Source organism: Heterocephalus glaber, unplaced genomic scaffold (genome assembly GCF_053883595.1).
Source record: "Heterocephalus glaber isolate CG9 unplaced genomic scaffold, H.glaber_assembly_v1.0 deba00001456, whole genome shotgun sequence".
Lineage (NCBI taxonomy): Eukaryota > Metazoa > Chordata > Mammalia > Rodentia > Bathyergidae > Heterocephalus > Heterocephalus glaber.
Window position 1 is genome coordinate 110,346 of NW_028258304.1, and position 25,360 is coordinate 135,705.

Below are 25,360 nucleotides of genomic sequence, written 5' to 3' on the forward strand. Positions count from 1 at the left end.
TGTAGTGTTTGAGGAATGGTTTGACATCCAGCTGTCCGTCCTTAACTGCATTTTATAAATTAAATAGGCCACAGATGATTGGGGACTTGAGTCTGGTCACAGTCTGGGTTGAGCTGGCACAGCCCAGTGGTCTTGGGCCTGACCAGGTTCCATCCTTATTCCTCCTCTACCCAGGTTGCTGCAGCGACTCCCCCCAGGTTGTTGCCCACGGGGGCTATGTGGCTGAGGGGTTGGATGTGCTGGGTGATAGGAGTTTCTACTTTCACCCTCCCTCATCTGTTTTTCTTCCTACATCCTCTCACTTTCCTCTCCTGTAATTCTCTAATTTCCTTCCTTTTCTTCCTTCATTCTGTAGATATTTATGGCCTGCTTGACTTTCTCTATTTCCACTCCCTCTTGTGTTTCCCTTGCAGTGGGTTAATTTTTAAGAGAAGAATTTGTCACTATCAGGGGTCTCTAAGCCTGCCACTGTGTTCTGGATTCAGCACTAGTGCTTCCTTCTCCACTCCAATCTCCTATGCCATTTCCCCTGCTCTGTCCCTCCCAAGCTCTCACACCTTTCCCTCTACTGCCACCGCCCCCCCCCTGCCCTAGCTGGTACCATGCACCCATACCTTCTCTCTTCACCTGTGGACAGCTGTGCAATCTCACCCAAATCCGATGCCCACCTCCACACCCTTCAGTGCCCCAACCTTCTTCTTCTCCATCTCTCACTAGAGGTTGACCATGGTCAATGGAATACCGGAATACCTGATAGCCCACACATTTGTGGGTTGCTTACTTTTCACTCCACATCTGTCGAGCTGCCCACCCCCGGTTCCTACCTCCCCTAACCCAGTGCCCTACTTTCTACAGAAGATCCTGATGTCTACCCATCTGATACAACCTGGACCACCTGCTGTGGTTCTGGCTCCACATCAGCATTTCTCCTTGCTCTGATTTCTGGAATAACCTGGGCTCAAATCCTGACTCTTCTGCTGCTAGTGATGAGATGTGGGGTCAGTGATCTTGTCTTGTCTTGCACATCTGTAAAATGGCAAACATTATGTGGGAACTCTGACAGAACTGAATTAAATAGCATGCAAAGTACAGAACCAATGCCTGATGCCAAAGAAACACTAGGTGAGAGGCATTGTCTATACAGGAAACTACAGAATCTTTCTCAACATCCTCCCTCCTGCTGGAAAGCTGTGGTATACACCCTGGCCACCAGCACAGGTCAGGCAATTTCTCTAATAAAGCTTTTGCTCTTGCAGAGGGCTTGGTCCAACCACATCTTCAGCCACAACCCTTTTGGCTTTCTTCTCCTGGTTTCCTGTTCACCTTACCTTCCTCTTCATATTCCTGACCCTAAGAAAAGTTTTCTGCCCTCCCGTTTCCCTCAATCTGTTGACATTTCTTCTTCACTATCAAATTTTTAGACTCTTTCCAACTCTCTTCCCCATCCATTCAAGCCTTTCTGACAAGATTCCTTCCCTGTCACATCAGGAAAATGGCTGCAAATGCTCCAAAATTTCCATGGTGTTGTTACTGCAATAGCTCCTTCCATGTGCATATGGAAATGATGAGTACACAACCATTTGAAGGAGTTATTGTAAGATTGAATAAGTAATCATCTCCACCTGATGGACTAGAGAAGTCTCTGGCACATAATAAGCCCTTGATACATGTTAGCTGCTATTATTTTATATAGCTATGCTGTCCAATATGGAAGTGAAGAGTCACATCTACTTATTAGGTACACCAAATAGGGATGGCCCAAGTTGAGATATTTTGTAAATGTAAATAAATACTACACTGGAACACAAGGAGAAGAAATCTATAAAGTTTTTTTTTTTAAATTAAACACTACACCAGGCATAGTGGTGCACATCTGTAATGCCAGCATTCAAGAGACTGGGGCAGCAGGATTCCTACAAGTTTCAGGCCAGCCTGGGCTACATAGTGAGTGGAGGCCAGCCTGAACTACATAGCAAGTCTCTGTCTCAAAAAAAAAAAATTTTACACGTTCAAATGAGAAGAGGGAGAAGAGGAACAAGAGAAAAGGAAAGAAGGGACAAGAAAAATAAGTGAAAATAGGAGGAAAAAATGGAAACAAAGCTTTTGTAAATAAAGAGGGGAAGAGGGGTCAAAGGGAGGGGGGAATGGGAAAAAAGAAGAAGCAAGATATATCATGTACAGGTACAAATTCCCTATAATGAATGTTATTGTGTATATATAAAATGAACCAGTAAGTCTTTTGCTTTCAAAAATATATAATTGAAAAATTTTAAAAATTATATTTGGTGTTAGATAGGCTTAATGTTTAACAAATATAAAATATCATATAAACATTTTCTGTGTTCCATGTTGTAATGAATATATTGCAGGGCTCTGTTTGTTTTTGAGAAGGGTCTTGCTGTATAGCCCAAGTTGGCCTTGAACTTACAATAATCCTACCTCAGCTTCCCAAATACTGGGATTACATGTGTGCACCACTACAAACAGCCATGAATATATTGAGTTAAATAAAATATGTTAACGGGCCAGGAATTTAGCTCAGTGGCACTGTGCCTGCCTTGCAAGCACAAGGTCCAGGATTCAATACCCCGTTACCACACACACACAAATATATATATATATATATATATATATATATATATATATATATATATATATATGTTAAGATCTTTCTTTCTTTTTTTCTTTTGTTCTTTCATGCTGGAAATTAAACCCATGGCCTTTTCATTGAGCTGTATCTCCAGCTCTTTTTAATTTTTGAGACAGGGTCTTGCTAAATTGCTCAAGGTAAGCTCAAATTTGAGATTCTCCTACCTTAGCCTCTGAGAATGGTGGGATTACAGGCATGTGCTACCATGTCCTGGCTTCTGATTCCTTTTTTTTTTTTTGGTACCAGGGATTGAACTGAGGACCTTGAGCTTGCAAGGCAGGCAGTGGCACCATTGAGCTAAATCCCTGGCCCTTCTGATTCCTTTTTAACTTTTTTTTTTTATATATAGGATCTCAATTGTCCAGGCTGGCCTCAAACTTGAGATACTCCTGCTTCAGCCTTCTGAGTGCTGGGATTACTGTCATGTACCACCGTGCCTCTTTAACTTTTTAAGTGTAGCTACTAGAACATTTAAAATTACATATGTGTCTCAAATTACATTTCTGTTAGGCAGCCATTATAGAAAATACAAATAATCCAAAAGAAGGAGAGGGTAACAGGGTGTGGGAGAAGGGAAAACAGAGATCTTACAATTATCTTTCTACCTAGAAACAACTATCAAGAAATTGTTGCAGTGTACTCTTCCAGTTCTTTCTAGATGTGCCTTCCTTTTAAAAATATCATACAGGACTGGGGATTTAGCTCAGTGGTTCTGTTGCCTGCCTTGCAAACGCACAGTTTCGAGTTCGGTCCCCAGTACCAAAGCAAACAAAATATATGGTTTTGTAATCTGTTTTTTTTATCTTCACAATCACAAATATCTTTGCCCTTCATTAAACATTCTTTATTATTGGACACTTACACTTTTTAACAAATTTTCACTGTTTGTTCGGGTTTTTTTCTTCAGCACTAAAGATTGAACTCAGAGTCTTTTGGAAGAGCTCTACCACTGAGATACACCCCTCACCCTTTGAACAAAAATTTGACAAACAACTCCTTAGCATTATCTTACTTCATGTTGGTGAGTATTTCTTCTCTATTTAAATCTGTAGAAACATAACTTCCTGATCAGCAATATTTTAATTCCTTGATCCACAGTACTAATTTGACCTCTGGAAATCTATTTAGTCTCCCACAAGTGGAGTTCAAGAATTTCTCTTCACCTTCTGAAACGCTCCTCAGGACTCCTTATTTCTGAATTCAAGTGTTTTAAAATTGTAATTGTCCTTAGGCTCCTGATCATTGAGCACCTTCAACTTCTTTTTCTTTTAGAAATGCTCTCCCTTTCATTTAAAAGGTACTTGCTTGGGCCTTGTGATCCTCCACCACCTTTGGGAGTCGCTCCTTCAAGGACTTCACTTTCTTCTAAATGGGAATTTACCAAGCTGTCCTTGTCTTTAGTGCCTGCCTCCCATTTCTCTTAACCACTTTATCTATCCAGCTATCTATCTATATCATCTACAACCAATACTGGATGCAGACTCCTTATGGTTTTGTATTTTTCCCCAGATCAAGTCACTAAGTTTTAAATGCTGTGAGATGTCTTTTTGGGGATCCCACAGGCCCCTTAGATACTTACCACACCCAATCTGAGCTCAACATCCTTCCTGCCAAATCTGTGCCTCTCCCTGCCCCCTCATCTGATCCTGGGTGCATCTCTCTGCAAGACACCCAGGCTCAGCAGCAGTGAGGCATCTGCATTGCCCACTTTCTCTCAGTTATACCCTGCACATCCACTCCTTCCAATCCCTCTTGCCACTGGTGTAATTTGGGTTCCTGTTGCCTTTCCTGATGATAGCCACATAGCCACATTTGTGATTTCTCCCATTGCAATTAATTTCATGGCCACCAAATTTCTACAACACAGCTCTACCCTGTTAATTTTTTTTTTCTTACATTAATGGGATTCAGGGAAGTTTCATAAATAAACTGTGACTCAATTTTTCACCTGCAAAGTAGAGATAATAATGATACCTGCTCTGGAGAGTTGTTAGGAGAATAAAATGAGGTAATCTATGTATAGCTCTAAGCACATAGTAAGCACTCAATAAACATTAACTATGAGTGTCACTATTTCCTATAAAGTTCACACTCTTTAGCTGGGGATTTGAAGTCCTCTATGAGCAAGTTTCTACTTTTCTAGCCTCTCATCCTTCCCTCTGGGTGGCCTGCACTATACAGTTCTGCCACCTGCCAGGGACTCCTTTGTTGTGCTTCTCTGTGTTTGCCTTATATAATTCCCTTCTAGCCTTGTTCAAAACATTACACCCCAGCATGTGGTAGTCCAACTTCTGAGAGGAAAAACATTGTTAAAAGTGCATGCAGTCAAGTATTTAGAATGCTGACTTCACCTATTTTGTTCACTGTTGTGTTTTTAACACTTAGCACATTGCCTAGAATATAATAGATGCTCATTAAATATTTGTTACTGAATGTATGAATTTGAGAGACACAGTCCAGATTATGAATGTTCCGAGACAGTGTAAAAATGCAAGTTTTAATCACAATAAAACACAAAGAAGAGATCACCATGGTCTGTGAGATTTGCCACAAAAGGAGAGAGTTGGAGTTCTTGCCTGACTCTCAGTGTAAGCTTCCCATTCTAGGCCTCATCCTGGAGGATAATTCCTCTTGCAGAACTTTTGACTGCAAGGAAAGGAAACTCAGACATTTTGACTTAGACCCTGCCCAATAATTGGCTAAACCCTTGTGTAGGAAGGACAGTAAATTCAGTTTCCAGTGTGTTTCTATAAGATGCTTGAACTTGCATCCAATACCCTTTCTTCTGGGAAGGTGTCTTTGAGAATGCCTTGCAAATCTGAAGATAAACCAAAGACTTAATTCTTAAAGAGCAATTAAGATCTCAAGTGTTCTGCATAACAATGTAAATGTTTTCTCTCTAATAGGATATCTGCTGATTAATTTATTCTAGGGAAATGTTTCTTTTCTACATGTGTGTTTAGGTTACTCTGTCCCTGAAGAGTAGGGCTCCTTCTTGGTAATGTGTGTGCCTTTCAGAGCTTCATTCTACAAGGAATCCCTAGACTGTGGGAAAGGTAATCCTGTCTAATAAGTGTGTGTAGTGCTGGATTGACTTGGTAGGGCTCTAGGGAAGGCCAGACCCTGGGAGTTCTGGAGTGGGGATCTGGTGAGAGCACAAGGGCTTGAAGGGGAGGACTTAGAGAGGGAGGCTTGGGTTGGAGCTGGGAGGCAGTTTTTCCTCCTTAAAACTGGAGAGGCTGTACCTAGGAAAGGGGGAAAGTGAAACCTTGCCATTACATGGATGGGAATATCAACCAGCAGAGATTTCAGTCATATAAAAAGAAATTGAGCTCTTTAGTAGAACTCAATGTCAGGACACTTCAATAGGCCTGTCCCTACCTGACTTGGTGTTCAACAGACCTGATCTCCTGTTCATTTGTGTGCTACCCAGTCACACAAGTTTGCTTGTTCATGTTTATATTTGAACATCTTTGCATTACTTAATATATATATTTATTACTCTTTTTTAGTTGTTGACTAATTTGGCCCAGGTTATCTGAAGATTTTTTTCTTTGTGAGAATAATCACTTGAATATAATGTCAAATTTATTTCTAATGATATGGTAGACTAGATTTTCAGAGATCCTTCCTGGAACAGACCATCTAAGAGTCCATTCTTTTTAAAATTTATTTTATTTTATTTTATTTTATTTTTTTGGTACCAGGGATCGAACTTGGGTCCTTGAGCTTGTGCAGCAGGCAACGAAACCACTGAGCTAAATCCCCAGCCCTATTCTTTTTTTTTTTTTTTTTTTTTAAAGAAAAAGCAGCTACATTTATTGAAGTTAATGTGGGAAGGTGCACTCAGAGTGAGCAGGTTTGTGCAAGTAGAACAAAAAGTGTTACAAGCAGGGAGAGAAGTGGCATAGGGCAGCAGGGAGAAAAGGAAAGGCCCAGGAGTAAGACGGGCTTTTGTATTTGAAAATGTTCCTCTCATTGGGTCATTCTGGATATGATTGACAATATGATTGACAGGGTGCTGAGTCATCTCAATTGTGTCTACTGTGCATGATTTTTTCATAATCCATTGAGTTATAATTATGTACATGATATTCAGTCTATATGTATGAACTGTTAATGAATTTCAATTAAGGAAAGATCACTGTGGCCTAGAACTTTAAGAATTTCCTAAGTTTTTGTTATTCTTATTTTTGCCTTCCTTAGGTCAATGGATAGGGGGTTCCTCTGGGGCAATGACCAAGTTCAGGTGAATGGAGGGGGAGTGGTCCCACAGCCCCAAATGTGCTATTTATACTATTTCCCCCCTGAGAGATCTGATCCCTGAAAATCTTTAAGGGGTGAACAGGGAGAAATGTCCATCTTCCATGGCTACTTCCAGCTGAATAGAGCCACTGGCCTTACCTCTGCGAGGACCAAGGAACTCTCACTGTGCTTGATCTAGGGGACTAAGGGAGCCTTTCTCCAAGGTGATTTCTTTATGAGCCATAGACATAGAGGCAGGTTTTGGTCCTCGACTTGGGCCATCACTGGTGTGGTTTTCTGGCTTAGTGAGTTGGTTGGTGTTTTCTCTTCTGAAAAGAAACTTGAGGCCATCCACTGGTTCACAGGTGTGTAAGGTTTGCTGTCTCTCTTCTTTGCTTTCTGGTGTTTCAGGTGGCTTGGGTTTCACCCAGAGTTGAGGTCACCATGGTCTCCATGCCTCTTTGTACCTTCTGGGTGTCTTGCCACAGTGATACAGTGAGCAATGGATTCCTGGGAGATAGATCCCAGATTTAACATTAGCCAAGTAGCTGCGTGGTCAGTGGGTACAGAAGGCTCTTGCTTGTATTTCTCACTGGAAATTTTTTTCTAACTCTGAATCTCTTCGCACACCGATCAGTGCCCCAAAATGACTTTCAGTAGGTCCAAATGGCCACAAATGGTGAATGTGCTTGCCTCACTCCAAATGGCACTGATGACAACCATTCTATTTTACTTTAACATTTATTATAAACACTTCTAAACATACATAAAAGTAGACAAGGGCCAGGGATTTAGCTCAGTGGTTTCGCTGCCTGCTGCGCAAGCACAAGGACCTGAGTTTGATCCCCAGTACCAAAAAATAAAATAAAATAAAATAAAAGTAGACAAAATAGTATAATGAATACTCATATACCCTGTCACCTAGATTTTATAATTAGTAAAATTTTCTTATTTTGCTTCAATCCTTTGTCTCTGAAGTATTTTAAAGCAAATTAAATCCATCATGTTTTACTCCTAAATATTACACTATGAATCTCTCTGAGGGATTTTGAAAAACACTTTATGTGGAATTTCAAACACGAAGAGAGAAAGGTATAAGGAACCCTCACATATTTTACTACTCAACTTCAATTATCAATCTTCTGCCAATTAAAAAAAATACCTCTTTTCGAATGATAGCTGATCTGGCACAAAAATAAGAAAATCTTGAATAGTCCAAAGATTATTAAAAACTTAAACTGAGACAAGGAAGTGAGTTCTGAAGCTAGAGTTTTGAAACAAATCTCAATTCCTTGGTGGCCCAGAGCTTGGGCTTTAAAGGGCCAAGTGACAAGGACAACAGACAAAGCTTGGGATTCATCCAAGGCAGGAAGTCGGATCAGAGTTCCCTAAAAGGTGACATCTTTATTGAATGAACAAAATAATTTCCACCTCCACAAAGGGAGATGGTGGGCATATGTATGTGCCTATCTTATCTTTGATCTGTGTGGAGAGGGAGGAGGCCTGTTTTCCTAAAAGTTCCTAATCCCAGATCCACTCTCACTTGGACTCGGTCTTTTAGGGTTTAAAAGGCCTTAAAAGACTTAAGCTGAAAATGTTGTATCCCCCAGAAGATCAAACAATGTAGAGAAACACATTTGAAAGTCAAATTTCAAAGAATTCCCACAGGTAAAGTTTCAAGAAAGAAACTTAAAGCCAATACCCCCCCCCCAAAAAAAAACCCCAAAACCAAAAACCAAAATCCAAACAAACAAAAAAAACCCAAAACCACAAAACACACAGAAAGACAGTCATGACAGTAGACACTGCAAACTATACAATCAGACTTGCAAAAAAGACTATGTATATTAGAATCATCAGGGATGGGGTTTTAGGTCAGTGGTAGAGCACTTGCCTACCAGGTGAGAGAGGCCCTCATTTTTTTTGTTGTTTTTTGGGGGTTGTTTTTTTTTGGTACTGGGGATCAAACTCGGGACCTTGCGCTAGAGAGGCCCTGGTTTTGATCCTCAGTAGTGTGTGGAGGGGTCAGCTATAGAATATAAAATACTTTATTTAACATGTCAAAAATAAAAGAAGAGATTAAGAAGAAACTAATAGAATACCTAGCATAAGAATGTAAAATGATATGACTCTCGAAAATCATTTGGCATTTTAAATAAAATTAAACCTATACCCATTCACCCATTCTAATCCTAGGTATTTACCCAAGAGAAGAGAATGTATGTCTGCAGAAAGACTTTATTCATAGTTGCCAAAAATTTAAAATAATCCACATGGCCATAAACAGTAGGATATATAGTTAGGTTTATGCAATGGAATTCAGTTAAAAAAAAATTGTTGATGTATCCCCCCAAAATGGATGAAACAGATCCACCACTGGATAACAAAAGGCAGATCCCCCCACCCTGAAATACATGCTGTAAGATTTCCATTTATAAATACTACAGAGCAGGCAAAAGTAATCTATGTTGGTACAGGTCAGAATAGTGGTTACTTTTTTTTTTTGGTACTGGGGATCAAACTCGGGCTTGTGAGGCAGGCGGCGGAACCACTCAGCTAAATCCCTGGCCCAGTGATTACTTTTGAGGGACTGTTGACTGGAATATGGCACAATGGAACTTTCCAAGGTCCTGGAAATATTCCACATTTTAATTTGGGTAATGTTTACATGGATATGCACATAGGTGAAAATGTATCAAGATAGACACTTAATAGCCAGGCATGGTGGTACACACCTGTAATCCCAGCATTCTAGGAGGCTGAGGCAGTGAGTTGCAAGTTGGAGCCCCACCTGAGAAACTTCATGAGACCTTGTCTCAAAAGATTTTTAAAAGGGGGGGTGGGGTTGGGGATATAGCCCAGTGTGAAGGCCCTGAGTTTAATACCCAGTAAAACACACGCACACACACACACATACACACACACACACACACACACAGAAATATACACTTAAGATTCATGCATTTTACAATATATAAATTAGATATCAGTATAATCAAAGAGGACCTGCTGATTTGGAAAAGTACCAACAGGGAATAAGCATTCTAGTCACTGAAATTAGAAATTCAGTTTATAAGAATTTAACATACTAGACATAACAGAAGAGAAAATTCATGAACTAGGAACCAGAAGAGCTAAAGAAATGCATCACCATGAGAGGCAAAGCTGTAAAATAGATTGACAGGCTAAGAGATGGATAAAGGGCTGTCTGAGGATTATCATAGATCTAATGGGGGTTCTAGAAGTAGAGAACCCCAGCATAGGCTTTCTTTGACAAGCTAATGACTACGAAGATTTTCAAAATTGATGAATGACATTGATCCTTGGGATAGGGAAGCTCACTGGATTCCAACAAAATAAATAAATTTATAAATAAACAATGTAATTGCAGAATACCTAAGAAAAAGATATCTTAAAAGAAGCAGAGAGAAAAAAATGGATTATTAGAAAGTGATGACACTTGGACTGACAACTGACTCTCGCCTGTGGATGCCAAGACAGAGGCGGATGTATCTTCAAAGCACTGAGAAAATAAGTTACAAACTAGAGTTGTATTTTTAGCAAAAACTGTCTTTCAAGGATAAGAGTGAAATAAAAACATGTTCAGACATCTCAAAAAGAAGAATTTCTACCAACCAAACACCAAAGGAATTTTAGGCAGAAGGAAAAATTTGTAGAAGAAACTGAGATGGAAAGATGAATTATGAGTAAAATTAATCTAAATAAATATTTACCACATAACATAGTAAATTTTCTCATATAATTTTTGGTACTAAACTATATGGAAACTAAATACTGAACAACAGTATCACATAAATTGGGGTGGAGTGGTGATCAAAGTTACCGCACACTTTTCCAAGGGAGGATAAAGATAGTGATTAGATTTGGAGAAGTGCAGTATTCCTGATAAGATGTTTACAGCAACCTTCAAAATAATAGGAATGGGATATTACTTCCAAATTAGTAACAGTGACAAAATAGAATTTTAAAAACTAGAACAAAAGATTGTTAAATAACAATAAAACAATTTCCAGTGGGTTGTAGTGGTACACACATGTGAACCCAGCACTCTGGGAAGCTGAGGCAGGAGGATCACAAGTTCAAGCCCAATACAGGCAACTTAGGGACTTACCAAGACCTTGTTTTTAAAAAATAAGAAAGGTAGGGCCGGGGATTCGGCTCAGTGGCATCCGAGCCTGCCTCGCAAGCACAAGGTCCTGAGTTTGATCCCCGGTACCAAAAAAAAAAAAAAAGAAAGAAAGCTAGGCTTGGTGGTGCACACCTGCATTCCCAGCACTCAGGAGGCAGGAGGATCGCCATGAGTTTGAGGCAAAGCCTGTCTCAAAAATAAATAAATACATAAAAATTAAAAAATTTTTTAAAGATTGGAAATGTAGCTCAGTGCAGAAGCACCAGATTCAATCCACAGTACCACTGAAAAAATTTTCTAATAAAACTATAATCAGTGGAAAAGCCATAGTTTCTAGGCCATAGCAGGAATATGTCACCAGGCTGAAGCAGCCCTGCTTTGGGACATTAATCTGGTTAGAAAATAACTGAGAAAACATGGAAAGCGTCTTAACAAGAAGTGTTAGAGAATCTGTCATTGGCATTCTCTTCTTGTAGATGGAACACAATCACTGAGAAATTCTAAATAAATACTTAAATCACAGGAATCTAAAAATTAATGTCAAAACAAAAGTTTGAGTTTCCATGTCTCACAAAAAATTTCCAAGAGTTTACCATCAAATTATGATGCCAGTAATAGTAGTGAGGAGAAATAAAATATTTCATCATGAAGAGTAAATCAGGGTCAACCTTAGGGTGGGTATAGAGTATAACATGTTTCAAAACAAGATTCTGCACATGGTTTGAAATTTGAAAGGAAGTAATTTCCCATCAGCCCCAAACCACCTTTACAGTATAAAAGGTTTAAGGCAAATTTTTAAAATTTTGAAATTTTAGTAATTGGATTTCTCATGAATGGGACAAAACATCATAAAGGATATGCAATTCTGTCCCCCATTCTAGTTGTTCTGCTAAAACAGTTTAGGAATGAAAGAGCAATCATAACTTGGAAAGATTCCTGGACATTTTCAGAACACCAGAAAACATTATAAATACATTTATAATTGGTGTGCTTTTGTAATCCTATACTTTTTGGTGACACTGTCTTCTGTAAGCTATTATCTGATTAACTGAAAACTAATGAGAAAAGTAGAATGCATCTGAAGTTGAAAATATTTTATTTCTGGGAAAACTGTGTCTATCATAGGCATATGGAATCTAATTTGTGTGCAAAGGCAAATGTTTTGAGTTGGGAATAGAAAAGAAACAAAGAGGAGTTACAACTAATTTAAGTTGATCTCTACAAATTGTGCAAACATGCTGTGAAACTTGGGCAAGTTATTTCACCTATCAGTGTAAGCTTTTTTATCTGAAAATTGTGAATAGATTATGGAATCTGCCTTGCAGTTGGTTGGGAGAATTCAATGACTATATATATATTTATAGTACATAAACTAGGAGCTGGCATATAGCAAGCATTTAGAATTATTAATGAAAAAATAAAAATGGGCATTGTTTCCAGAGATTACTCAAGATACAAGGAGACAACTGATGGTGTCATGATACCTAACTCCTAACTCATGCAAGGTCCCTGCAGAAAAATGTCTGAGGCTGTTAAGCCAGAATTCATGGGTGCCATCTGTATGGATAAGATCACTGGGAGGCTTTTATACCCAATTACTATGGAAGCTGATTTTAATAAAATGCATGGCTCTGTCTACACTGGAGCAGTTTATACAGGTGGAAGATTTAATGGTGTTGCTACAACATTTATGGAGGATGAGCCAAGAGCTGTATACACACATTGTCATGCAAGTCTTGGGGATTTAATGATTTTGAGGTTTGTCGGGATATGAAAGAACTCTGAAGTGATTGCAGTACTGTCAATTCTTTGTATGACATTATTCGTGCATTTCTGAAAAGCTGGCAAATTTTCAAAACATTTGTAAGCAAATTGAAGGCATAACATACAGGAAGCTCTGAGGTTGTTGAAAAGATGTTGGATTATTGGTGTGATCAAGGAGCTTTTGCAGTTTATTCAAACAGGAAGTTGTATCAAGCTATTCTTGAAATGTATAGGTGGCTTGGTGCTGTGAGGGCTTGGCTGACTTTGGTTTCCACACTTGAATTCACCTTTTGTTTATGAATTGTTAACAAAATTAAACAATAGTCTAAGCACTACAAGCATTATTTTTTCCTAAAAAGCTTCTAGTTGAACCTATAAACATTTTTCTCTTTGCCATCAAAGATGGAAGCAATATTTCATAGTCTATCATCTGAGAGAAGTGATAAATATTTCAAAACCATTTGGGACATAACAGAGAAATTATGCCAATAAGTAATCCCCAAAGGTTTCAAAGTGGGAAAAAATTTTAAAGAAGAAAATGTTCATAGTAATTCAGGTAGTACATTTCCTCTACTACATCAGAAAAACAATTTAGAATAAGTGTTTATTTTTAATAAATAGTGGCCATATAGCTAAACTTGTAATATCAAAAACCAGTAACAGCAAAATTAAAGAAATTTCAGAGCCACTAAGGCAGTATATTAAATGAAAAAATAGCTAAACATGTAAAAATTTTCAGTATCTGTCTTAGTTGCTTTTCTTGTTGCTGCGACAAAAGACTCAACACCCCAAGTTGAAGGAAGAAAGGTTTATTTTGGCTCACAGTCTGTAAAAGTTTCAGTCTATAATAGCTGGCTCCAAGGCAAGGTGGCATGGTGGAAGAGAAACAGTTCATGGCAGGCAGAAGGCAGCAAGGCAGTAATCAGTGAAGTAGTGAAACAGCAAGTGACAACAGTGACCCTCTTTCTGTCCCTTATATTCTATTCAGGCTGCCGGCCCTTAGATCAGGTAGCCATCATACCCAGGGAAGGCCTTTTCATTATCCAGTCCTAGAACTATTCCAAAGCAATCTGTGGACTAATTTAGTAATCACACACCCTTGATCCCATCTGGCCACAAGCCATAACAGTATCTTTGCCTGTTATGCCCATACGGCACTTACCTCCTACTGATTCTGAGTGGCCCACATGGACTTCCTTGTGGACACAGCTGTACTGGAGTGATCAGTCCTCTGACTGCCTAGAAAAGGGGACAGCAAGGACTAAAGAAAGAAAGACAATAGAGACTTGTGTGATTTCAAAGTACATGGAGGGCTGGGAGGTCAGTGCCTCAGAGTGGGCAAAGACAAAGACACCCCAAGTTAGCCATTATTTATTGGGTACACACAATAATTGGAGGGAGTATCCAGTGACTTAGGGGCTGGAGGTAATCCTATGGTGATGAGGACAAGGATCTTAGGTTGATGAAGATCTTAGGTGGCTGAGGATCTTACGCTGATGAGGGCAGTAAGGAGAGCATTTTTACAATAGTAGGTGGGACAAGATAGCAGGCTAAAAAAGAAGTTGTCCTTCCCCCCAGGTGAAACCTTTATCTTTTGTAATTACTACTTGGTTCTCAAAGAACCAGGATGTCTTCAGCTGATGGACACTTGCCCTTGAGCATCACAGTATCACGGTACCATTGAGGCCTCAACTTGTGATGGGAGGCAAAACAGTTATGTTTCCACATGTCATAGTTGGCTTGCAGGCAAGGTGACATTGGGCCTTAGACAGCTATAGTCATACTTTAGTTAGGAAATGATTTTTCCCCAAAATGTATGTAGAATGGCTCTCAATACAGCTGATTGCATTAGGGTGCTCCTTGTGGGCTCATTGGATTTGGGACCTGCCTGCAACAATGAATGTCTCCTTCAGGCACTTAAACTAAGTGACCCAGAGAGAAGTGACATTTGGTGATGAGTAAACCAGTGCGGAAAGCCCTGAGGGCTGGACCTTCATGTGAGCCCAGGACAGCAGCCCCTGCAGACAGGCCATCTTGGTTTCAATCCCCTTTCACTGACCTGTTGGACTCAAGGTCAGGAGCATACCCTTTATCATGGAACTGCTACACCCATGTTTATTTCCCTCAAGCAGCAATGAAGACTTTGAGAGCAGCCCTCTATCTTGCTATCTCACATTCTCATGAGTAGACACCTTCCAGATACTGTAGGGTAAGAGGATGGATAGTGAGGAAATCTGACCAGGCAAAGGATTTGATGAATGAGGAGGGCACATCAGGAGAGACTCTGGACTCAAACCTGGATCCTGGGATTGTGGACACCAGTGCCTGGGAGAGGCCTGAAGAGAAACTGAGGAGTCTCAGGAGTCTAGCATTGAGGTCAGGGGCCTAATTGTACAGGGTGGTCCCACATGAGATCAGGTTCCTTAGCCCTCTCGGTTCCTCTCGTCTGGCCTCACAGGGTCTTTTTTTTTTTTTTTTTTCCTGTACCAGGGATCAAACTCAGGACCTTGTGTTTGTGAGGCAGGCATGGCACCACTGAGCTAAATCCCTGGCCCTCACAGGCTCTTTTATAGCAGATCTTGGGTCACCCTGCTAGTGTCTCCCTGTCCCCATGCCATGCCCATTCCCTTCTCCTGAGCTTTTTGCTGGCCAGCATGACTTCCATCTTTCATCAGTGCCAACCCTGCTCAACCTCCTGGGCCTCTTCCAGGCAGTTTTCTCCTCCATCCTTCCCCTAAGCAGTGTCCTTTGGGGTTTTGGACCACCACTTACATTTGCATTTGCCTAGCTCAGGAAAGGCATGTAGCAGGACCACGGTATGAGAAGAACAAGACAACTACTGCCCTTGATTTCCAGATTAGCAATTTGGGGGACCCCTTCCCTTTTGCCTCACTCTATAGCCTCTTCCCAGAGAAGGAGGAGAGTCAGAAGAGCCTCCTTTCTCTCACATCTATGGACAGGTTTCCAATACTGCCTTCCTTCTCATGTCCAGGGAGCCCCTGGTTTCAGCCATTCTCTCACCTTCTGCCTCCCCAGAGGCTCAGAGATGCTCCTTGCAGCTGCAGCCCACTCACTCACCCCTACCCAGCTCTGTTTCTTCCCCCTTGCAACATCACCCTGCCCATCCCAGTACCTTGTAACCCAGATTGGGGTGAGCCTCTTATTATCACAAAGAGCTAGCTGGCAACCTTCCTGGAGACCCTCCACTTCTCCAGGGATTGATCACAGATTTTGTCCCCTCATTTGCACCACTGCTTTGCCCTGCATTTCTCATCCTGTTGTCACCTGCTGCTCAGGTCTCAATCTGGCTGCTCCTGCCTGATCTGCCACCACATCCTTAGCCTTTTTTTTTTTTTTTTTTTGAGACAGGGTCTCACTATGTATCTCACTATGTAATTTAGGCTAGCCTTGAACTCACTATGTAGCTCAGGCTGGCCTCAAACTCTTGGCAATCTTTCTGCCTCAGCCTCTCAAGTGCTGGGATTACAGGCGTGCTTCACCAACGCCCCGTCACAACCTTAGTCTTGACACTGGGAATATCCAGACACAAGCCACAAAAAAGGCCAGGAGGCATGAAGCCAAACTTCCTCCTACTGGTGTGGAAACCTCACCTCTCTTCTTTCAGCTCCGTTTGCTCTTCTGGTGTAAAGCCATCCCTGCTATGCTAAGTCTAATTCGCTCATATCAGCCAGTCCTCACTGGAGAGTCTGAAGTTGACAAATGACTCTATTGTATGAGTTCATTTTTGACATCTCTGTAAGACCCTTATAAATATACAAGATGGTGTCATTACATGATGTACTTTCTCAGCATTCCCAAGGTACATACCAAGCTCCTATTTTATGCAAGCATTGTGATTGGTGCTGAGGGCAGAACCCAGAGCAGGACACAGCATGGTTGCTTCTCTTGGAACTTAGCTCATTGGCTGGAATAGAACAAGCTGCTGGACACTGACACTGCAGTGTGAATGGTGTAGTCAGGACAGGAGGTATTACTGAGCAAGTGCTAGGACAGTACCAAAGACACTATCCATTTCTTGTTCCACTCAGATCCCCATCAGAAGAAACTCTGGCCCAAACAGTGATATTCCGTACCATGTCCACCACCCACTTCTCCATAGTGGACACATGGTCCATGGAAGCCAGTCCATAGCCTGGCCAGTGACCCATAAAGTGGCTCCAAAAGATTTCTCATGCTCAGAAATGAGAACTATAAGAGACACACAGGGAATGGCCTCATAGGTGCCAAAGTCTCAGGGAATAGGGAAGTGTGAGCAGAAAAAGTGTGCTGGGAGAGAGAGGGAGAAGGGAGCCCTGAGAGCAGAAGTCTGGGCTCCAGGTCCTGCTCTCCCACCATCCACACATTAAACCACACAGCCACACAATGAATTTGTCCCCACAAGAACAGGCCCATATAGAGGCCAGGTACTAGCAGGAATGGCCTAGGCCAGTGATGGTGAACCTTTTAGGGCTTTCAGTGTTACAAACACCCCACTGTGGCACTCATGCCATAGGTTTGCCACCACTGGGCTAGGCCAAGGAAAGGGCTGAGGATGTGAAGGATGAGGAGGAACAGGAGACACTGGAGAGAAAAGTGAGCGAGTTTCCTGGAGGGCAGAGTGTTTGTCATGGTATGAGTAAGACCTCCAGAGGACATGGGCTACCCAATTGTCATAACCACAACTATCACAACTGGAAGCAAAATGGTAGAAATTTAAAACCAGCAGCGCTGTATTTGCTTGAGCAGAACAAATATATCTGCCTACCCTTCCTTCTTTTCATTCCCTCCTTCCCCTTCTTCCTTCTTCTCCCCTCTCTTCTTCCTTCCTCCTTTCTTCCTTCTCTCTCTCTCTCCCTCCCTCCCCTTCCATATTATACTCTCTTCTTATTACCAGGGTAATACATGCTCACAGTAGAAAAACTGCAAGATACAGAAATGCAAAATGAGCAAAATAAAATTCCTCAAAACCCCACCACCCAGATACCATTTAAAAATCTTACTGTTACTAATATTAATAATAGCTAACATTTACTGAGCTCTTTCTAGATACAGAACACTGTTCTAAGACTTTCCATGCATTATTTTATTGAATCTTCATGACCCTATGAGATAGGTGCTGTTTTTTAACTTGACCTAAAAGATGAGGACATTGTCTAAGCAGGTGGTAAAATTGGGATTTTAATCCAGCCAGGCTGACTCAAGCATTAAAATTTTGGTGTACATATTTTGTTCTTTTAAAAAAGATCATAAACTAACATGGACCCCTTTTCTGTTTCTTTGTACAAAATATATTTTTAAAAAATTTCAAGTAATGTGTAGTCATACTTTATATTGCTCAAGTACTATATTGGGGCTAGAGAAAGGAAAAAGCAGATGATTTTAGAGAAGAAAGCAAAAATCATTTGTAATCCTATCACCCAGAAGCCCACTCCACTGTTTCTGTTTCGGCACCTCTCCTCCATTGCTGGAATGGATGGATGATGAGGAACACAGAGACAGTTCTTCCCCAGGAGGCTTCCCCAGAGCTGGAAATCAGGAGCAGGCAGCAGTTAGGTGTGCACTGAAGGATGCTGAACATTGCATCGAGTCTTTATGCAACAGAATGAGAACTGGGCTGTGGGAGTGGTGGTGTCAGCAAACCTGAACTCTCCTCCTGCGTAATTTGAGCAGGGGGAAATCACTTCCTGTCTGGGCCTCAGTTTCCTCATCTGAGAATGAGGCCACTGCAATCTCAGAATGAGTGAATGTCAGTGAAGCTTTGTTCCTGGGTTATCTGCTGCATTTTGGACGATTCCTGACATAGTTCCCACCCAGCTCTGGCATGAGAAACAAGAGGCCGGTAATATGAAAGCGCTGAGGTCAGGGAACACCAAAGGCTTAAGGACCCCCAAACGAGGATGTGAGCTCTATTTTCCTGGAGGGCTGGGCCAGCCAAGCTGATTAGGGGCCCCAAGCAGCTGTGGGCTGAGGGAGGCCGCTGGGAGTGAGCGGATTCAAATGGCTCTTTCCCACCCTCTCCCCCACCAGCCTGCTCTGTGTAAAAATTCCAAACTCCCAATCAAACCCCCTTCTCTTTTCTCCTTTCATTCACCTGCCCATCTTCCTCTCCTCTTCTCTCCTTTTCTATCCAAACTCATAATTAATCGCTCAAGGCAAAAGTAATGAATGTTAATTGGCCATCTGTAGGAAGACTAATTAAAATCTACCACGCTGGGGTTTCAAACATACCTATAGCAACGGAGTGAATCGGGAATGAGGCGAGGAGGGACTGAGGTAACAGCTGAAAGACTGCAAAACACCATTGGGCTTAGGTGTGAGGGAACAGCGCCAGAGAGGGATGCTGCAGAGAGAGAGAGAGAGAGAGAGAACATCTTCCACTTGCTGCTGCCACTGCAGGGCATGGCATTTTGTCGCTGTTCTGTTTCATGTTTAACAAACACATTTACACATTTCCTTCCCACTGGACATGGCTTAAGGGCTAACTGGAGTTTGTCAACACATGATTGTTCTCCAGTCATAGGCCTGAACACACCTATTTTTCCAGGAACACCTGCCCCATGTCAAAATCACACACATTCCAAGGCAGGCCTAGTGGTACATGCCTGTAATTCCAGCACTTGGCAGGCTAAGGCAGAAGGATCAAGAGTTTGAAGCCAGACTGGGCTACTAAGGGAGTTTAAGGCCAGCCTGGACCATGTAGTAAGACCCTGTCTCAGAAAACAAAATAATCATACACACATGCATGCTGATTAAATCTCATACACAGGTTTACACAGATTTCCTGCGTGGAGGGTAACACCATGTCCCATGTACACACACAGCTGGTTATGAACCAAGAGTGACCCAGGGATACATGTGAGTATCGACAGTCACTCAATCACATGGTTGCACACTGTTGTATGCATATGTGGTTTAAATGCATAAATGCAAGTTATTCTAATATAAATGCTGATGTACACTCACAGAAGTTTTCAAAGTTACACTCACAGTTACACAATAGGCTCATACTTATGTGCACACATTTATACACCCAAACCCACATTGGCACACACAGTTATGTGGCAAGTTTTACATCAGAACACATACCCAGGCACACACACAATGGCTCTGCTCTACATACAAGCACATCTAGGTGTTTAAGCCCCCACATAACATACAAAGGTGGCAATCTATTTCACACACATACACACACACACACACACACACATGCTGGGGTCTAGGTCAGGCCCATGTGTGGTTCATATATATTCATAATGTGCATACACAGAATCCTAGGTCCATGGAGCAAGTGGTGGCCTCTAATCTCCCTAGAAAGACAAAGCTCCAGCCATAGATCCAAAGTCTTTGGCCTCATCTCCTCTCTCAGAATCCCCTGCTCTGAGCACTGTGAGCATCCAAAACTTGCTTAGTATGTTCTAACCTTTGGGTAGAAAGTATGGGGGCTCTGAGGAGATGGCCTAGCGGCTAAATGGCTAAATGTGCACTGCTGAGGCCAGCCTGGCCTGAGGTGTCAGCCAGTGGAACAGCTGGCAGGGCCTTTGTGCTCATGTCTTTGTGGGGTCAGGGAAAACTTCAACTGGATGGGTATGGCATTGTGGGAGGAGTGCTGACATGGGGGCTTGGTAGTTTTAGACGAGGGCTCCTCTTTCCCCTTGTTTAGAGGAAAAAGGTTGTCCTCCCTACTGGATATGTTCAGGGGCTTCTTCTACATTGCTGTAAAACCCGTCTATCATAAGCCTGGATTAAAGTAGGAAGGAGAGCAAACACAAAAAGAATCTCCTGGTATCTGGGGGAAAGGATCACCAGAGAGAAGGGCATAGGATTCTAATCAAGTTCTTGTAAGAAAGAGCTAAGCATAGCCAGGCGTGGTGCTGCATGCCTGTAATCCTGGACACCTGTAATCTCAGCACTCAGAAGGCTGAGGGAGGAGGATTAAGATTTTGAGTCTGGGGTACATAGTGAGTTTGAGGCCAAACTGGGCTACATAGCAAGTACCTGTTTCAAAAAAGAAAGGAAGGATAGAAGGCTGGAAGGCAGGAAGAAAGGGAAAGGAAGGAAGGAGAAAGAAAAGAGAGAGAGAGAGAGAAAAGAAGGAAGGAAGAAGGCTAATGGTTTTGTGTCAGTCCTCTGTGTTCCTGGAGGCTTGGAGTCTGAGGTTCTCAGACCTGCAGCCCAGAGTCAGTGCCAAGGTTCATGCTGAAGGAAAGGAGCTAGAAGGACAGGCCAGCAGAGGGCAATGTTCTCAGTGCCCCAGTGCTGGAAGGGTCCCCAGAAGTCAGAGTCAGACACAGGGAGGACTTCCCAGCTATAATCAGCAGGAGCAAAATCCCTGATGGCCCAGGAGTGACAAACACCCGTCAGACCAGGGGCTCGTCACCACCTCTGGGATCACGAGGCCTGGCTACCTGATACTACCCCCACACACAGACATGCAGAAACTAAATCCAGCAGGCTCCCTCCTAACTCTCCTCCTGCCTGGGCAGCAGGGCAAGGGCAGACCTGTGGCCAGGGCTGGAGCTCCTGGAGCACTGTGGGCCCCTGGGAATCTCCCTCTGCCGACTCAGGCCTCATGGTTCTCTGAGAGGAACAAGCTTCACACACACACACACACACACACACACTCACACTCACACACACAACCCTGTGACAGCTTCCACATTTGGAGCTGACAGATGTGCAAGGTAACAGCTCGGCACTGCCTGTGCAGCTGAGGCCCCGGCGTTATGAACAGGATTATTTCCAGCAAGGCTCAGGGCGGCTGCGTGAGCAAACGCCTGGGTGTGTGTGTGAGTGTATGTGTGTATGTGTGAGAGAGTATGAGTGCGTGTGGCTTCTCCCGCCATCACTTTCCCTCCATCTAAATCTATCTTACTATATCTTGGAATCTTTCTGTCTCTGTTTTCTTCCCTGAGTTTCCTGCTTCTGGCCCTTCCTCTGTCTTCTCTCTCACAGTCCTGCTCACCCTGTCTCAGTCTTTGACTTCTGCTATCTGTTTTTGTTCTCTGCCTGGATGCTCCAGAGAAGAGAGGGACTTGGCTCCTCTCACTCTCCTCTTTGCCCTTGGTCCCTTGCCTGTCTGGCCCAGGCAGGCCCAAAGGACAGACTATTGGAAAAAGCCCATTTTTGTTCCAGAAAATGATGCAGCTGTCCTGTCCCTACCCTTTGCATGGGGCTCCTGCCTGGAGTGTGAGACAGAGATAGAGATAGAGACAGAAGGAGGAATTAAAGGAGAGGGAGAGAGGGAGAGAGAAAGAGGGGAAAGGGGGGAAGGGGGAGGGAGGGGGAGAGAGAGAGAGAGAGAGAGAGTGAGCACGAGAGAGCACAGACAGGAGCTGGGAGCAGATCTGGGACCTAGGGCCAAGAAAGTTGTCCCTCAGCCTTGGTCACCACTGTCTTTGAGTCTCTGAGGCCTGGCCTTCTCCTGACAATCATCATTTATAGGTAAATTAGCATTTAAACAGCAGACCTTTTCCACCTTTGTCTCCATCTCTGTATTCCCAACCCCTGCTATAGACTGAGGCCGTGGCTCCATGCTGATCTCAAATCTGGCCTCACTGTTACCCTGCTCCTGCCCACACATTGATCCTTAACCCGACCATGGACTGGCCCCAGTCCCTAACCCTGACTCTCCCACGAACTTCTTCTCTGAGGGGCTGTGCCTCTGACTTCTGACAGTACTGCTTGGGTACCCATGGCTCACAGCATACTTTTAAATGTTCTGGTGCAGTGGGGACACTCTTAGTTCCACTGACTTAGATTTCGGGATTAAAAAGGAGCAATGGGAACATGTTTTATACTCTCCAGGTGATTCTCCCTGTGGGGTTTCTCCTAGGGATTCCAAGAGGGTGCAGTGTCTTCTAGAGATGCCCAGCACAGGGCTGCCTGCACTGGGTGGGGCCCATTCAGCTCCTGCCTGTCTGCAGTTACAGTAACTATACCCAGCCCTTCCACACACTGCTGAATACCTGGCAGTTGGGCCTGGCAGCATTCACTGACTCCTTTGCTCACTCACTCTCATTCTCATTCTCATTCATTCACCATTTAGCAAACACTCAACCAGCCTCAATGTGCTGGATCTGGATAAAGGGCATAAAATCCACAGAGCCTCTTGAGGCTGAGGCCCTGGATCCCTGAAAAAGGCTGGACCCCAGCAGCCACTGCAGGCCTGAGCAGGAGCGGCCTCTGCAGCAGCTGAACCAAGACCCGAACCAGAGTGTGAGCCAGACTCTTACAGCTCCAAGAGGTCACCCAGGGCTGTAAGGCAGTGGGAGCCAGGCCCCTCAGCCCTTCCCTGTGGATGGGTAGGGGCGGCAGGCCTGGGAACAAAGTGACCACTGGACAGCTTCCAGTTTCCTTGGCTAAGGCACCACTCTGAGCTTGGGTCAGCTGTAGGGAGGGCCTCAGAGGTGGGTGCCCCAAAGGAAGAAAGAACTTCCTTCATCCTCCCATTCTCCTTCCTCCATCTGGGCAACTTAGAAACTTACCAAGACCCTGTCTTACAATAAAAAGTAAAAAAAAAAACAAAAAACGGTTGGGAATGTGGTTCAGTGTAGAGGACCTAGGTTCAATCCCAAGTACTAGAAAAAGTAAACATAAAAATAGGAGTCCAGGGCTTTCCAAACTCAGTGCAGTTAGGCACAGTTTCCTAGAGGGGAAAAAGAGACAAGGGGGTAAGGGAGGAGACCCTTACTGGATAGTAATAACTCCATGGGTGCTACTTCAGGTCAGAGACACACATTGCTTTCTTCCTCCAGTACTGTAGGTGGAAGGTCTTAAGGTAGCTTGCTCCCTTCTCTCCTCGACACCTTCATCATTTAACCCCTCTGAGCTGACCCTAGAGGCTCCAAGTGACTACCCAGCTAACTTCCCAGCATGCTGGCTAGTGGCTTCTAGTCCACTCCCCTCCTCCCCTGTACTCAAACCACTAAGAAACATGGCTGGAGGTGTTACCCCGTAGTCTCCTCTTGAGCTCCCAGAAGTGCTCTTTGATCACCTCCCATCACCCTATGGGATCCCTTGGATGAGGGAACACAGCCAGCCCTTCTTGGGTGTGCTCACACAAGGGTGTGCACATTGGCTATGTGATTCAGAATGACTCCAGACACATGTTGGCAGAAGAGGTCATGTTCTGTGGGGAAGAATGTGGGTGGAGGCCAGCAGGCGGTATCCCATGCAGGTCCCTGGGCAAAACATGGGAGATACTAGGATGGAGCATGTCCCAGGGGATTGATTCCCAAGAGGGGAGGTAGGAACAGCTGGCTCACCAGGCTTGGCTAACAATGGACTCAGCGCCAGCTTGAATGTAGGGTCTGCATGTGTATTCATGGGACAGGAATTGTGGGGTGGGGGAAGCTGCTGACCAGCCTCATCCCAGCTGTCTAGGCCCATTGACAGAGGTGCCAGAGCTCCCTGGGGTGGCCCAGGAATATTTTTCTTTCTCCTTCTCTTCACAGGCCAGCTTCTGGCTCCCAGCTCCAGGATATTAAACACTAAACCCAAAACTGCCCAGCTCTTTCACACCAAAGACAAAGAGAAACCCTGTTTGTCTTTTGGCTAATCTCTGGCCCTGCTTACCCTGGCAGCTGGGCTCTGGTCATGTGTAGGCATGTACTTATGTGTGTACTCACATGTGCTTGTGTGTGGTGGCTAAGGCCAGGGCATGCACTCTGGGCACACAGATGGTTGGTCCCTGGAGCCTGGCACAAAAGCCTCCCTGCTCCATGGGGTCAGGCTGGAGGCCTGGGAAATCTCTGTGGGCAGAGACCATGGGTCACTGAGCAGGTCTTAAAGCCTGCCAGGGAGAGTGACCGTGTCCCTTTCTGATGTCCTCAGGCCTGATAGTCTAGAATCCTAGACTATGAAACAGGCCTAGGGAGACAGCTGGGATCCAAGGCCCTTAAACCTCTGCTCTGAGAAGACAAATGTCAGGCATGAGAGCGCCTCGCCACCTTGTGGGAATATGTGGTACTCCTCACTGAGCCCCTGATCAGCCAACCTGAGAGGGAGTCAATCCTGCTGGACCTTCCACCAGGGCCTGGGCTGGCTTTCATACTCGAACAGAGGAGGAAAGGGAGGAAACCCACCCACCAAAGCAGAAGGGGCAGCCTGGGATGGCCCATCCCCACTGCAGAGGGCACACCCAATTCCGGATGATGCAACTGGACTATGCTTGAAGCACCATGGAGGCAGGTTTGCAGGAAGAAACTTGTAGTTCATTTGCCCTAAGGAAACTGCAGCCCAGGAAGGGGGCAGGACCCACACTGAAGGCTCCTAAAGCTCATATATTCTCCTGCAAGAGTCCCAAACAAGCTGTCCAGGGGAACCTAGCCCCCTAAATAGACCTGCTCACCCTGCAGTGGGAGTTCTTGTCGCCGGTTGGCAGAGGCATGCTATCTGGGCCTTGAGAACTTGAAGCTGTCCATAGGGCTCCAGGACCATCAGGATCTTGATGTCAAAAGGCAAAAAATGTTTTATCATTTATGGGGCACTTACTGCAATGCTAGCATTGTATTGAACATTTACAAACATTATGTTACTTAATATTCACAATG

General features: G+C 43.5%; 1 protein-coding gene across 1 annotated transcript in view; it reads left to right on the plus strand.

Moving 5' to 3' along the window:
• Nucleotides 1-25,360, plus strand: part of Exoc6b (exocyst complex component 6B) — a 721,832-nt gene that overhangs the window by 773 nt on the left and 695,699 nt on the right. The window contains exon 2 of the mRNA XM_087215909.1: nucleotides 3,558-3,671. The gene's annotated coding sequence lies outside the window, so the exon portion shown is untranslated. The remainder of the gene's footprint in view (nucleotides 1-3,557; nucleotides 3,672-25,360) is intronic.